The following is a 15792-nucleotide window of genomic DNA, read 5'->3' as shown; positions in this document are numbered from 1 at the left end:
TTTTGTTTTTTTCTTTTACTCTAAAATCCAGTAATTTTTAGCATGTGGGCATTGGGTTGGGTTGATAGTCTCAACTGTGTGCTCTTTCTTTATATACTTTCAGATCATTTTTTTATTCCAATAATATTTTTCTTGAATTATAGCTTTTAGTATTTCTTCTCTTGCATTGATTTTTTTCTTTAGTTGCTCCTATTATCTGTATACATCTTTTTTTGCCTGTTTCAAGTATTTGTACTTTCTCTTCTTCATATCTTTTTGATTTTTAACCTTTTTCTTTTTTCACCTTCAACTTCTTTGAAGACATTATTTATTGTGTTCATATGCTTCTGTGTTGTTTCCAGTTTAGATTTCATGTCTAAAACAATTTTTTCTTTTATTCCTCTTATTGAGTTCTGTCATCTCATTTTTGTGTTTTGCTACTTCTAATTTATGATGGTCTTTCATGTATTATATTCTGTTCTTAATGTATTTTAGCCTGTTTTGAAAAAATAGGTTACAGTGTTAATTTATTTTAAAGTCACTAAATATTTTGACTGCAAGATTTTTTTCTGTTCCTTACTTCTCTTTGTACTTGGAATAACTTTGCTTAGGATTTGATCTCAAATCCTTTCTGTGGCTCATTTTTATTTAAAATTAGTTTGAAATAGACTTTCTAACATCACAGATCTCCCTCTTCTGTTTGTTTACTATTTTTCATATAAAGTTTAGAAAATATGATGGTTTGTTTTCTGAGATCTCCTGGTTCTCTTCCCTCCACCACTTTTATCTGTACTTCTCTTTCCTTTACCTCTATTGTCCTTGTTCTTCTCAGCTTTGATTCCACTCCCAAAAGTTCCTCCTCCTATCCTTTCCTTCCTCCTCCCTGTCCTTTTACTCCTGGTAACATGGGAAACCCTTGAAGAGTTTTGAGCAAAGAAGTGACACAATCTAACATGTTTAAAAATGATCCCTCTGGTAGTTCTCCTAAACAAAGACTGCAGGGGAGAACACTGTGGTAAACAGGGTTAGAAAACAACTTCAATGCTGGTATTGACAAATTGTATGCAGGAGGAAACTGTCAAAGTTGGTTATATAACCTCTAGTCTCACAGCTGGTAAGTGGCAGACATGACATTCAAACCCAGGCAGTTTTACTTCAGCATCTGTAGTAAACATCTGCCATTTGAGACTCTTCAACATTTTTCAAACACCCTCTCTACATTTTGATAGTTTTTCACATTGTAAGCCCCAAAGCAATATTTCCCAGATTCCCTTGCAGCTAGAATGCAGAGGTATATAACTTAAGTTTCACTCATCAGATGCACCCTGATTTAACAAATAATAAGGATTATGCCCAGTTAAGATTTTTATTGTATATTTTTTATTGAGATAAAATTCAGCTTTTTAAAGTGTGCAATGTAGTTTTCAGTATATTTACAAAGTGTGACCATCACTACTATTTAATTCTAGAATATTTTCATCACCCCTCCAAAGAAACCTCATACCCACTAGCAATCACTCTCCATTCTCCTTTTTCTCTGGTCCCCAGCAAAACTAATTTTTTTTCCTGTCTTCATGAGTTTCCCTATTATGGACATTTCCTATAAATCATACAATATGCAGCCTTTTGCATCTGATTTCTTTCACCTTAGTATAATGTTTTTAAAGTTCATTTATATTATAGCTTGAATCAGTACTTCCTTACTTTTTTTTCTTCTTTTTTTAAATTTTTGGTTGTGTTGGGTCATCGTTGCTGTGCGCAGACTTTCTCTAGTTGTGGCGAGTGGGGGCTACTCTTCATTGCAGTGAGCGGGCTTCTCATTGTGGTGGCTTCTCTCATTGCAGAGCACGGGCTTAGTTGCTCTGCAGCATGTGGGATCTTCCTGGACCAGGGCTAAAACCCATGTCTCCTGCATCGGCAGGCAGATTCTTAACCACTGCGCCACCAGGGAAGCCCCCTTCCTTACTTTTTATGGCTGACAATATTGCATTATATGGACATAGCACATTTTGTTTACCATTCATCAGCTGATAGACATTTGGGTTGTTTCCATGGTTTGGCTATTAAGAATAATGCTACTATGAACATTCATGTGCAAGTTTTTGTGTGAACACATGCTTTCAATTCTCTTGAGTAAGTTAAGTTTGAATTTCAGATAAACAATGAATAATATTTTAATACAATTTTAACTCAAATATTACATGGGACAAACATATTTAAAAACTATTTGTCATTTATCTAAAATTCAAATTTAACCTGGAATTCTGTATTTTATGTGTCAACCTTACCCAGGTGAGGCTTGGACAAAGAACTGAGAAATATGAGGCAATGACAACAGTGAATTCTATCAAATATTTAAGGAAGAAATAATACTAATTCTACACAATGTCTACCTGAACATAGAAGAGGAGGGAATACATCTCAACTCATTTTATAAGGCCAGCAGCATTCAGAAAAAGACAGTACAAGCAAAGAAAACTATAGACCAATATCCCTCATAAACATAGATGCAAAAATCCTCAACGAAAGCAGCAAATTAAATCCAAGAATACATTAAAAGATAATAAATTATGATAAAATCCTGGATCCCTCAGACTCAGCCCTGCTTCCCCAACCAGGGTAGCCCTGGAAGCATCTCCCTGGAATTCAAGAGTTTCTAGGATACCTAGTTCAAACACCTTCATTTAGAGTTCAAATTTTGTCCTTAGATTAAGCTACAGAGAGCAACATACTGATACTGGGTTATTTTGCTTTTTTGTAGATTTATTTTCAGAATTAGTATTTTAAGACACCCTATCATAAACAGTGGTGTGAAAATCATAAATGTACATATTTCAGTAGGAATATTATGAAGATATTTTACAGCTGTAGGCGTCTCAAAATCAAGGAAACTATTCTTCTGTGGAACATTTAGTTTTCCTTTTACTTTATCTCATGGAGTATTCTAAGTCTTGTAACTGACTGGATTTCTCACTTTCTTTTGACCACTAGAAATATTAGAACCAAATTTGTGGCCCATCTCTAGAAAATATATAAAAATATGTGCATAATATTTTGTGTCCTAATCTTCCCTCTGAATTTATTATCCTCCTACACTTGTCTCCTATTTTTTATTTTTTATTATATATGATGTTATTGAATATCAGAATTAATTCCACCCCTCTCAGATCTCAAGGTAATAACAGTAGAAAAAAAATAACAGTCTTTTGGATTAGCAAACTCACAACATCAGGGAGCCATGTAGTCATTCAGTGGTGGAAAAGAATGAGGGTAGAGGATAATTGAGTATAGATTTGGGGAGTCAGTTATGGACAAATCCTGATTCTTGTTAGGAGAAGGGTATGACATGAAGAAGAGGAGTATGTCTGGCTCTTAAAATGAAGAGTTGGAAATTGTAGGTTTAGAACGGACTGGTTTGTAATCACTGTTGAACAATCAAGGGGTGCACTGAAGTCAACACTATTTATGTTTGTGGTCACATAGCATCTGAACCACCCTTTCTTTGCTTGGAGAATTTCCACATTGTAAGTAAGTCCCTCTTCCTCAAGTTACTCTTCTAGCCTTCCTTGCAGCTAAGGTTCGGGCATGTGATACTGACCCAGTCCTATTCATGCAAACCTCTTATTTATAAATGAAGAAAATGAAGTTCAGATACAGTAAAGAATGGGGCTATTGGTGAGGGTGGTGTTAGAAACATCCCACATTTAAACAGCAGTCATGGCAGCATTCCTTACATCTGGTCTCTGTCTCTAATGGTGTGAACTCTGGCATCTTCACTGGAGAAGCCCCTATAGTGTGGTTTGAGTCTTGCTCCTGACTGCGTGGCCTCTGGTACCCGATAAACTACCCAATATCCTTCAATATCCTTTTTAAAGGGATATTTCTACTTAAACTAGCCAGAATGCATTCTGCTGTTTTTACTAAGAACCCTGTCTAATTCAAGGCAAATAAATATACACAGATTATATATGTATCTACAAATACACATATAGCCATCTTTATAACTAAGTAGATTAAAAAAAAAACCAAACCTTGAGATTGTAAGCATGATTTACTTCTCTGAAAATGTTCCTCTCAGTTTTCAATTTGTCTTTTTTTTTTTTTTTTTTTGGAAAGAGAAACAACTCCTCGTTCTAAAGATAGTTGACTTCTAAAAGTATCAAGAAAATCTGAATGCTGTTTGGATAAGAAGGAGAAGTACAGTATTTTATAGGTTAACCTAAGAAGCTTATTAGTTTTTTTTCACTTTAGGCTACTTCTAGCAACACCCAGAGGGGTCAGGGCCAGGACGGGGGTTTAGACCTCTTGCCTCTGCCTGACATCTTGGCCATGGACCATCCATCAGTTTTGCTCAGGGTTTCAGGGTCTGCTCCAGACATTGTTGGCTAGGCCTTTGAATTGGGGTGGGATGGAGATGGGAGAGTGAGAACCAAGATGGTTAAAACTGCCCTTGAAAGCTTGAGATTATTCCTTGAGAAAGAGTCATCTTGGCCTAGGCCTTCATGAGTTTTACAAGCCTAGCATGGAAGAAAGAGAGAGAAGGAAAGACACTTAGTCATTGCCAAGACACCACTGGCCAGGAGAACGACCAGAGATGATCCATCTGTGGCTCTGCCCCCCTCCTTACCCATGGGGCCCAGTCAAACCTATCTTGGCAGGATGGCCTAAGCAACACAACCAATGTGCCTACTCCTTTCCTTGGACTCTTCCAGCATTTATGACTGTGCTAGGGGTGAGCACTTTGTCCCCGCTGCTCATGTGCTCATAGAGAGAAAGGAATTTACATTCCGCCATCCAGAAGAAAAGAACACAGTCAACTTCCACCCCTTCGCTTCCTCCTCAGGGAAGGAGGACTCACCTAATCAGTGAATTTGGTGATGGAACCGAGCATACCTCACTCAGTCTTTCTCTCCCTTTTCTTCAGAGCTGCCAACCTCCAAAAGGTGTGTCCATCTGTCCTCCTCTATGTTATAAGTTACAGACAGGGCTTATTCCTACTGCAGAGACTAAGGTTGCATATCTATGCCCGTGACTTGGTGGATAAATCTTTTAATAAAGGAAGGATTTTGGCAAGTCTGTCTTGCCACAAATCTAAAGCCATTTTGGTGTCTCCTGTATCTTATTTCTTTATTCATTTGAACTTTGGCAGGGCCGAATGCAATGACAGATGTGGGGAAGGGAGAAGCAATAATTATACCACCCTCAGCAATGGATCAACTTGGCTGACTTAATCTCTCTTAACCCACACTGTTCAAACTGACTCATAAAAAAGAGACCAGGTGGCACACTGCAGCATGCCGGAGTTTGTGGAAGATAGGGGTATCCGATTACTTCCATATAGATGATGAGAAAGGAGTCTAGTTTTAACCTTCAGGTGGCCAGAATTTCTGTTGCAGCCATGGAAGTTGGTTTCCTGTACATCACCAACCCTAAAGCAGTATGAGGAAACTACAATCCAACTATACTGAGAAGATCTAGGAACTGCAGGTGATGAAGACACAACCAGGTAAGGCCATACTCATCATCAGGTGTGATATAAATGTGGATTTTGTTGCTCCATCATTTTACAAAGATTTGGAAGACAGGGAAAGATGTACTTGGTGCATATGCTGGAAAACCAGAATGTTAAGCCTTTTCTGACTCTACAAATAGATTCAGGAGGAAGAATAAAGTCATAAGGTCTAATCCCTCTCCAATTAAGCTTGGAAACATTCAAAAGACTATTTCCAGTGTACGAATTTAAACTCTATAAGATCACTTTCATTAGACGTTCATAATTACTAGTGAAAAATTTGAAGAGCGTGAAGCTGGAGGCAGATTTGCTGCTTTTACAGGGAAAGGATAGCCAAGTGCAAAAGTGGAAGAAAGCCATAAATCCAAGTTAACTGGAAAAATGGAAAACAAAATAATCTATTGCATTTTAGTCACTGGGTTGAAGGCTATGATTATAGTGTTTATTACTAATATTCTATATAGAGTTACCTAAATATTAACCAGTTAGACCTGCAATTAAGCCCTGGGACTGTGGCAGGTGCCTAATTTGGTGGAGAGAGGAAGACCCTGAGTCAGCAAACCCTGTGCCCTCCACCAGGCATCTGTGGTTCCACTGGTGCAGCCTGGGACACGGGTCCCCAATACTCACAAACACCATAGAGAGGGGTTTTATGGCTCCTAGTCAAAGAAGATGTTTCTTTCTACATTTATACCTTTCCCTATGTAAATTTGCATAGACATAGTTTTCATCTCAAAAGTGAGGTTTGAAGAGAAGTGTGTCTATAATATAGGGGTAATCCTTATACTATAGTATTTGAGAAAGGGCACTTCTTGTTTTTCTTTTATATACTGAATTTTCAAAGTCACCAAACCCCAGAAGAAAGCTCACCTGAATAGCCACTTTTTTTTTTTTTTTTTTTGCTGTACACGGGCCTCTCACTGCTGCGGCCTCTCCCGTTGCGGAGCACAGGCTCCGGACACACAGGCTCCGCGGCCATGGCTCGCGGGCCCAGCCGCTCCGCGGCATGTGGGATCTTCCGGGATCGGGGCACGAACCCGTGTCCCCTGCATCGGCAGGCGGACTCTCAACCACTGCGCCACCAGGGAAGCCCTGAATAGCCACTTTGTTTAAATTTCCTACGGAAATAGCTTTGACCCCGTAACTGTTTGAAAAATAATAGCATTATGCCATAGCAAGAAGAAACCCCAGTAATTTCTATGAGGACCTTTCTTTTTAACCAATGACCTAATTCAACTGGCTATAAGCCCCATAATTATCGCTAATTAATAGAAACTGAACAAAGCAAGTAGCAGCCTATCATACTGGTAGAGAAAATACATGATATATAAGAAAAAAAGTAATTAATTTCTTTCAGTGAACTGGAAATTCTGGGAATATGTGAGGCTGTGAAGTAAGGTGAATACATGACCTTTTGGTCCCTTAACTGTTAGATTACAATTAGTGCTTTTTCTCTTGGTCCTTAACTTGGGTTCAAAGAGATGTTTGTTTTGAGGAGGGAGCTTCTAATGGGTCCAAAGTATAATCCAGTCTGAGTGTAGGTTGGTTTATAAAGTTCCCTGGTAGTGGCAATGTTTTCAGCTATGGCAGCAGAATTTCTTTATCTTTGTTGCTCACCGGATTTGTGTTAGAATGATACTTTTAAAATTCATTAGACCAGTAATAACGCAGCGGCATTTAATCTGATACTCTGATGGCACAATACACTCCCATCACTGTGCTAATAAAGGGGCTTTTCATTCTAGTCCCTTCCTGTTCAGCTGAAAGCCACTGTTAATGTTTTTTTTTCTTAGTCACACGTCTCCTAACTACACATCCCTTAGCCCATAATAACTGATGTTTCTGGCCAGAACCCTGGTTTAATCATTTTTCAAATTCATATTCACAGACTGGTCAATTTGGATCAGGAAACAAAACCCAATACTTACTGAAGATATGTAATCTTCCAACAACCTCAATCTGGGTTCCTAGCATGGTGCCTGGCACATTGATACAAATGTTACTGAATGCATGAACGAACAGATTAATAAATGAAACCACCAGCATGGCACGATTTCCAAATGTACAGCAGGATGGGACGACTCAGAACTAAAAGCACAAATTTTACTTTTACTAGCTTCTGTTTTGTTTTCAAAAAAGGCTTTACTGAAAACCTGAACCTTCATCTCAAATTTGAAGTGCAGCAATTGGTGAATTTCTCTGGGTTTGAGCTTGTTAGCTTTTACTAGTTCTCTTGGGATAGATTTTATGTCTTTTTGGAAAATACTGAAGGGGGAAATCTCTTTGGAACCTGTAAGCTCACATTGGAGAGTTCATCTGTTCTTTGGGGGCTGAGTCAAGGGTGGTCACTCAGTATGATCCTCATTCTGGATGTTCTGAAATATAGCCAAGGCTGTCTTAACTCATTATGGGACTTTGAAAAGGTTAACTAACTCAGCTGTGTACTTTTTCCATTCATGCATTGTTGGAATGGAAGGAAAAATAACTGACATACTTATGGACATATTCCCCCATTATTTATTTCCTTTCTCCATTTAGTCAGTTACTCTGTCTCTAAGCATTGCCTCAGAGAGGGAAGATGGTAGGAGAAAGCAGAGAAAAACACACCTTTTCCAGCACTTGAGCTTTAAAAGGGCACAAAAAATTATGTAAGGGAATACAGCTAAGTAAGAGCAAGGGCTTCCCAGGCTGCAGGAGAAGGCTGTGTCAAAGGGAAAAGATAGGGAAATTCTTTGGGTGGGTATTGAATAAAGGGGGCCTTCCAACAGCTCCCTGGGCTCAGTCTGGACTGGGGAATGGTGGAGGGGGATGAAGCTGGGCAAGACCCCAACTAGGTTTGTGAGGTTCAAAAGAAGACATTAGTGTCTTGTCTCCCAGGTAGCCTCAGAAAGTAGGAAAACCCCAGAGAAGAATGGCCTTAGAGAGTCTCAGGGATGGCCCACTGTAGTGGGAGCAGCAGTATGAGTTCCAAGGACCTAGAATGGCCTGGAAGTAGATTAGAGATCCACCCAACCCAAGGATAGAGAAAAGGGAACGCAAAGGTGAGTGGGTCACATGGGATGGTGGATATCTCAGAAGATGATATGTGTGAATAGAACACATTAAGGTTCAGATAGACTACCCCCCGAACGCTGTGCCCACAACTCCAAAACTTGATTCTATAGATGCCTCTGCTACCTAGGTAAAATACAGGTGAAAATTTGGGAGGATCTTAGAATTGACTGAGATTTTTTTTCTACCACCCTAGTAGAAAGTGGGATTTAAAAAGAGATTATGTTCTGCTGTAGAAAAATAATGCTTTTTCTTATATGCTTGCAATTACAGGCTAAGATTTAGACCTGCAACATTTAAGAAAAATTTTGAACACTTATCATGTAGTGTATACAGCATCATTTTAAATGCTTTATGCCTATGCATTCAGAAAAGAGCTTCTATGTTCATGAACTTTGATTGGACTTTTACAGTGTCCTTATATAATAAGAATGTGTAGAAGTACTATAGTGTATTTCTAACAAGAATAATTTTTGTTTTATTATTCAGATCCTGCTCATTAAAAAAAAGTTTTATTATGGATAATTTCAAACATAAACAAAAGGAGAGAGGATAATATAAAGAATCTCCATGTACCCATCTCCCAACCTTAATAAATATTAACTATGGACAATCAATAACATTGTATATTTTGAACCAAATCCTAGACATATTTTATATATATATATATATATATATATATATATATATATATATATATATATTTGTTATATATTTCTACAAATAAGGTTTTATTTCATCAAATGTCCAGTGTTCAAATATCCCCAATTGTCTCATAACTTCTTTTAAACATTTATTTATTTAAGGCAAGATACAAACAAGTTCCACACATTGCATTTTGTCGATATGCCTCATGTCTCTTTTATTCTACAGATTTCCCTTTCCTCTTTTTATTTTTTTCTTCTGTTTTATTTATTGGAAAATGCATGTCATATGTCCTATAGGTTTTTCCATGTTCTGGGCTTTGCTGACCTTCATCTAATCATTTAGCTTGTTCCCCTGACCACTGTTGATTCCTGCAGTTCTTGCTAATCTTTAGTCTCATTTTTTGTCTGTTTATCGTTTCAGCTATACATATACCTACACTATAATAGAGCCCTGACTAAAACCAAAACCAATAGATAATAAAAGTTTAATGGTAAGAGGAAGTCATCTTTATTTTTAGTGATTCTAAAGTTCTCACCTGTGAAATCTAAATCTCTCCTATTCTATTAAATGAACATCCCCACCTCCACCCCATCGTCTAACTAGACATTTATTTACAGATGACTCACCACATGTCTCAAAACTCTTTATTTAAGCAAAGATAAACATTAACACACATAAAGCATTAATTTGTCTTGGCTTTTGTGTCCTACTCCTGTGTTTCTAATTTCTTTTTGTTTATCAGACTATGCCTGGTGCTCTGGGATTCATGATATGCTAATCTGTTCCCCATTCACTGTGGGATTGAGGTCAGCCCTCAGGGAATAGGCTTTCATCTGAGTAGGCATATTGAATGGCTGATTTATTTCTATTCAGGCCTCTGTAGAGAAGACAGACAGTGGACTCTCCCCTGGGACAAGGTGGGCCTGATTCTAGACAGCATTTGATATACTCACAGCTGAGAACCCTTGAAAACAAAGAGGGAGGGAGGGAGAGTGTTGTGTTGTATTCAGAGCAGGTAGTTGGAGTTTACTAATCAGATAAGCCATCCACAAGCTGACATATTGTAGCTCCTGTGTGTGAACGTTGACTGCTACAATGATTATTTTAGCTTTGGCCTTTTGGGTGATAGTAGCATTGACTTACACCATTCATTTGGCCTCAAAACTCTTTAATGAACTTTAAAGCCTCTCCAAACTCTGTTACATAAGGCATATATGTGCTCCTCAGCTAAATACAGCCTTAACTATCTTTGTTATAAATAATTCCATAAACAGACTTCGTTATAAATAATTCCCAGTTGCATATAGCTTCAGATCTATTTTATCTTTTTGGAGAGTACAGTTATTTTTATTGCATCTGAGTTCCAGTTTCTAACAAATAAATTTGCAAGCAGAAAAAAGCTTGGAGAAATAAAAACCCAGAACCATATTACTGGAGCGCATTTTGTGTTTGAATGTCAGCTTTTGAAGCAAAATATTGATGTACTCAGAAGTAGAAATTGGTGAATATTGCTCGACCCACTATCTACACAGGGACATCAGAAGGTTGTCACTCAGTCTAAAACCCTTGTGAAAAGATGAGATTTGCTCTACAAATGAAAATCAGCACATTCCATGCCTTTAAAGATCGGAGAAGAATGGAAAGTAGGCTGCTTGGGACAAGGGGCATAATAATACCTAACTTTATAGACTTGGCAATTTACAAGAAAACTTACATTTTCTCATTTTAGCTTCATGACACCCTTGTGGAATGGGATATTATGCCCCTTTTTAACAGAAATAAACGGGGTAAAAGGAGATTAAATGACTTGTCCAAAATCACATAGTGAGTAAGTAATAGGATTTGAAAACAGGTCTTTGGATACCGTCTGCAAGTCCCCTCACCAGACCCCACCACAGAGCCTACCTGCTTGCCAGCATGAGCTTTTCCCTCCCCTGCCTTCCCGTTGGGCTCTGAGCTGCCTGATCTGGTTACTGTAAGGATACCCACTGGAAGTGGCTCTTTCTCCTCACTTCCTTTGGTGTACCACTTGATATCTATCTGCTAACTAACTAACAGGGTGTCCTGGGGATAGTTGCTTCTCCTCATTGGGCTTTATTTTCTTAATTCTTAATATTTCTTCTACTTCTTAAATGCTCTTTTTTTTTTAATTAAAACTTGAACTTGGACTTCCCTTGTGGCGCAGTGGATAAGAATCCACCTGCCAATGCAGGGTACACAGGTTCGAGCCCTGGTCCGGGAAGATCCCACATGCCGCGGAGCAACTAAGCCCGTGAGCCACAACTACTGAGCCTGCACTCTCGAGCCCACATGCCACAACTACTGAAGCCTGTGTGCCACAACTACTGAAGCCCAAACACCTAGAGCCTGTGCTCTGCAACAAGAGAAGCCACTGCAACGAGAAGCCCATACACCTCAACAAGAGTAGCCCCCACTCACCACAACTAGAGAAAGCCTGCATCCAGCAACAAAGACCCAACGCAGCCAAAAATAAATAAATAAATGTATTTTTAAAAAACTTGAACTTTAAAGCACAATGAAAATGATAGTACTATTTCTTGAGCACTATTTGGAATTAGGAACTGTACTGAATCTTCTACATGTGTGGTTGCTAACTCAGTACAGCCCTGCAATATTAACTTTATTTTATGGTGAGCCTCTGAGCCACAGAGAAGCTAAGCTACTCTCCCAAAGCCCAGGCACCCCCATCATCCGTCTCCTGAACCACTGCAGTAACATCTTAATTGGTCTTCTTGCCTCTGCTTTGGCATTACCCCTTGCACTTTCCACACAACATGCAGAGTAATCTCGTTAAAACTTACATCAGAATAGGTTGCTGCCTGATGGCTTCCCATCCCACCTAGATGACCAAAGCTCACACTCCTCACCACTTTCCTCCTTCATACTCCATTATAGTTAGGATAATGGATCCCCAAAGACATCCATGTTCTAATCCCTGGAACCTGTGAAACTGTTGCCTTACAGGGCAAACAGGCCTTTACAGACGTGGTGAAGTTAAGGAACTTGAGGTGGGGAGTGGTCTTTTGGGTGATTATCCTGGATGATCTGAGTGGGCCTGATACAGTCACAAGGGTCCTTATAAGGAAAGGAAGGAGGCAAAGGAGGCAGTGGGGCAAGGGGCAGGTGGTGGTGACAGAGAGATTCGAAGATGCTAGGCTGCTTGCTGGCTTTGGAGATGGAGGAAGGAGCCACGTTCCAAGGAATGCAGGCAGCCTCTAGTAGCTGGAAATGGCAAGGAAACAAATTCTCACTGAAGTCTCTGGAGGGGGTGTGGCGCCGTTGATACCTCAGTTTCAGCCCAGGGAAACCTGTGTTGGATTTCTGACCTCCAGAACTGCAAACTAATAAATGTGTGTTGTTTTACATCCCTAAGTTTCTGGTAGTTTGTTACAGCAGCAATAGGAAGCTAGTACATTCTCTATCACACATCTCCCATGTCTCAAACGCACCAGGCTTGTTCTGGCTTCAGAACCTTTGTACTTTTTCCCTCTGCCTGGAGTGCTCTGCCCTGAGATTTTGGAATAATACCCCATCTGAGGCAGCCCACCTGCCCATAACTCTCTGTCACATCTTTTCTTTTCTTTATTTTATTAACACCATCTGATGTCACCTTTTTGATTAATTTGTTTTCTTCTTGTCTCACCCAACAGCAAGTATAAGCTCCACGGGAGAAGGGTCTCATCTGTCTTTTTTGGTGCCTTATCCCTGATGTCTAGAACATTGTCTCTCTGAAACAGTGTCCCTCTCTCTCCCTGTAGGCAGACAGTAAGTGATTTTATAGGAAGGTTGGGAATGAAAGTAGCAGAACACATGTACAAACTCGGGTCAGCCTACTCCTAAACATTTTCTAGGACAGTCCTATTGCTAAGCCACGTCCCCTCACTCTGTGGATGGTTTCTTCTCAAACCTTGCCAGATTGGGAAATGAGAGAGAAGTGAAATATATTCAGAGGAATAATCTTAACCATGTCTTTCCCCTCATTGTTGGCACTCTGCTAGTCACCATGGAAGACTTCCAGGAGCAGAAGAGAATGGAGCCATTTCAGAGGTCATTGTTGACTGTCGCACGCTAAGACCTTTACAGTATCTAGGACATCTTTATTGTATATATAGTAAACTCAATATTTATATTCTATTTTTTAAATTAGAAAACTTGAATGTTCATCCATCTCCTTTCCAAGAGGCCAGATCCAAAGAAGAAAATTCAAGTGATTCCTTACAAATGGAGATCTGTCCCTTTTTCCCCCCTCCCATGAGGATTAGCAGTAATATTAATACCATGCATTTACATAGGTTAACATGTCTTCTGGGATTTATCTGGGAAGCATGGAAATAAGTTCTTTCTAGATGTCAATGAATCACCCTGGGGTATCTCAAAGAGCTAGAAAATGTCAACAGGGAGCAGTGTTGGTCAGCTCTGAGGGCCTGGCCAGGAGCCTGCAAAGGCATTGCCCAATCCCAGTGCCATGGTGGTTGGTTTAAGTGAGAGGGTGGGGGAGGTGAGGAAGAGAAGGGGGAATGGCCCTCAGCACACAGGCATATAACACTCTCACTGCCAGCATCCCAGGGGAAGGAACACTGTCTTTTTCTGTCTCTCCACCCAAAATCCCACAAATGAATCGCATTGAGTTATATGTCTGTCCCTTACCAATTACTGTGGCCCAAGGGATGCAGTACTCTGCTTGGTCAAGGCGAGGTCTCATGCCCACCTTCAAATTTGGGGTTGGAATCAATGCTGCTTCAATGCCTCAAGGAGAGCTGGGAAGAGGTGCTTTTCTAAGGAAATCAGGATGTTGCTACCAGAAGGAGGACTCAGTGATGTCAGGCAAAAGTATCATAGGTCCTCTACCTTCTCCAATTGCTAAAGGTGGAGTTTCAGGCACCAAATCTCTTAGATAAGGGAGATATTTTTGAAGTGCTTTTTTTGGGTCCTCAGATAACACCATGTTGTCACCAGCCTACTTCAAAAGCATTAAAGAGCCATCTGGTCTGGGTTTGACTATTCTATCCATATTGCTTGCAGTTCTAGCTTTAAATCTCTTGGCTTGTAAAATCAGGTAGCAGCATTTAAATATGTCGAATTCTGAAAATGTTGAGATTATAAATAGCTCATATTTCATAAATGCGAACAGCAGTTCTGAGAACTTCAGTGTCTCAAAACCTCCAGCAGGGTTTTTTTCCTGTTTTATTCTGTTTGTTTGCTTTGTTTTGTATAGTTGAGAAAAGTGGAAATTTTATCAACAATTATCCTTACACTACAGAAATGAGATAGCAAAACTTTCTGTACAGATAAAACTTCCAATGCTTATTTTTGTTTCTTAAGGCTATTTTTGTTTGAATATCTTAAAATGTGTTCATGTTTTTTATTTCCTATTCTAGATTTGCAAAAAGTGTGTTAAATTTAAAGTGCTCTAAATTTAAAACTTTATTTCTTATGAAAATGGTAAGTAAAGGATATTAATTGTCTTGCTCTGATTTGGGTGTGTCTCATGTGTTGCCAATTTGCAACATATAAGTTAGATTCCATTTGTCTTTTCCTAAGTTTTACTTTACAGGGCCTTTGCTTAATATTATTTTATAAAAATATTATTTTATTTTTTATTATTTATATTTTATAGATGATCTGACAAAGCATTGAAATTTATTTCACAGACTCCATTTTGATTATGGAATGAACTGTAATCTAAATTATACTGCAATCATGCTTTCTAGGATTTGTCTGCCACCCACTTTTCCAGGTTCCTGTTCCATCTTAGGAACTTTATTAGGGTATCTGTTGTTTACATTTATCCTGCATCCCTTTTTCTTTGGTAAGAGCACCAGCTCCTTAACTGCTCCTCCTTTACCCTGTGTGGTTCCAGTGGGACTGCCAATCATGGTCATGCTGCCTTTGGCAGAGGATGTTAGTAGGTGATCCAGGCTAAGCTATTTGACCACATTTCTCAGGACACAGTGATTGGTTCAAGGAGTGGGCACATCACCCAAGCTGAAACAAAGTCTCCTCCCAGAATTTTCTGGAATAGATACCATTTTCATCTCTCTCTGGTAAAAAGCAATAGTAGGTGAACACCAAACGCAGCCAAAAATAAATAAATTAATTAATTAATTAAAAAAAAAAAAAACATGGGCTTCCCTGGTGGCGCAGTGGTTAAGAATCTGCCTGCCAATATAGGGGACACGGGTTCGAGCCCTGGTCCGGGAAGATCCCACATGCCGCAGAGCAACTAAGCCCGAGGGCCACAACTACTGAGCCTGCGCTCTAGAGCTTGTGAGCCACAACTACTGAACCCACGTGAAACAACTGCTGAAGCCCATGCACCCTAGAGCCCCTGCTCCACAACAAGAGGAGCCACCGCAATGAGAAGCCCGCACACCTCAATGAAGAGTAGCCCCCGCTCACCACAACTAGAGAAAACCCGCGCGCAGCAACGAACACCCAACTCAGCCAAAAATAAAAAAATAAATAAAAATTTTAAAATTATTAAAAAATAAAAGCAATAGTAGGTAACCCAAGAGCTGCCTGCATTCATGTTCCCTACCTCATGGAGAAATCTTTTCCTCAATAGGATAGAATGAGGTCAG

Source organism: Mesoplodon densirostris, chromosome 2, assembly GCF_025265405.1.
Source record: "Mesoplodon densirostris isolate mMesDen1 chromosome 2, mMesDen1 primary haplotype, whole genome shotgun sequence".
NCBI lineage: Eukaryota > Metazoa > Chordata > Mammalia > Artiodactyla > Ziphiidae > Mesoplodon > Mesoplodon densirostris.
This window is presented reverse-complemented; position numbering follows the sequence as displayed.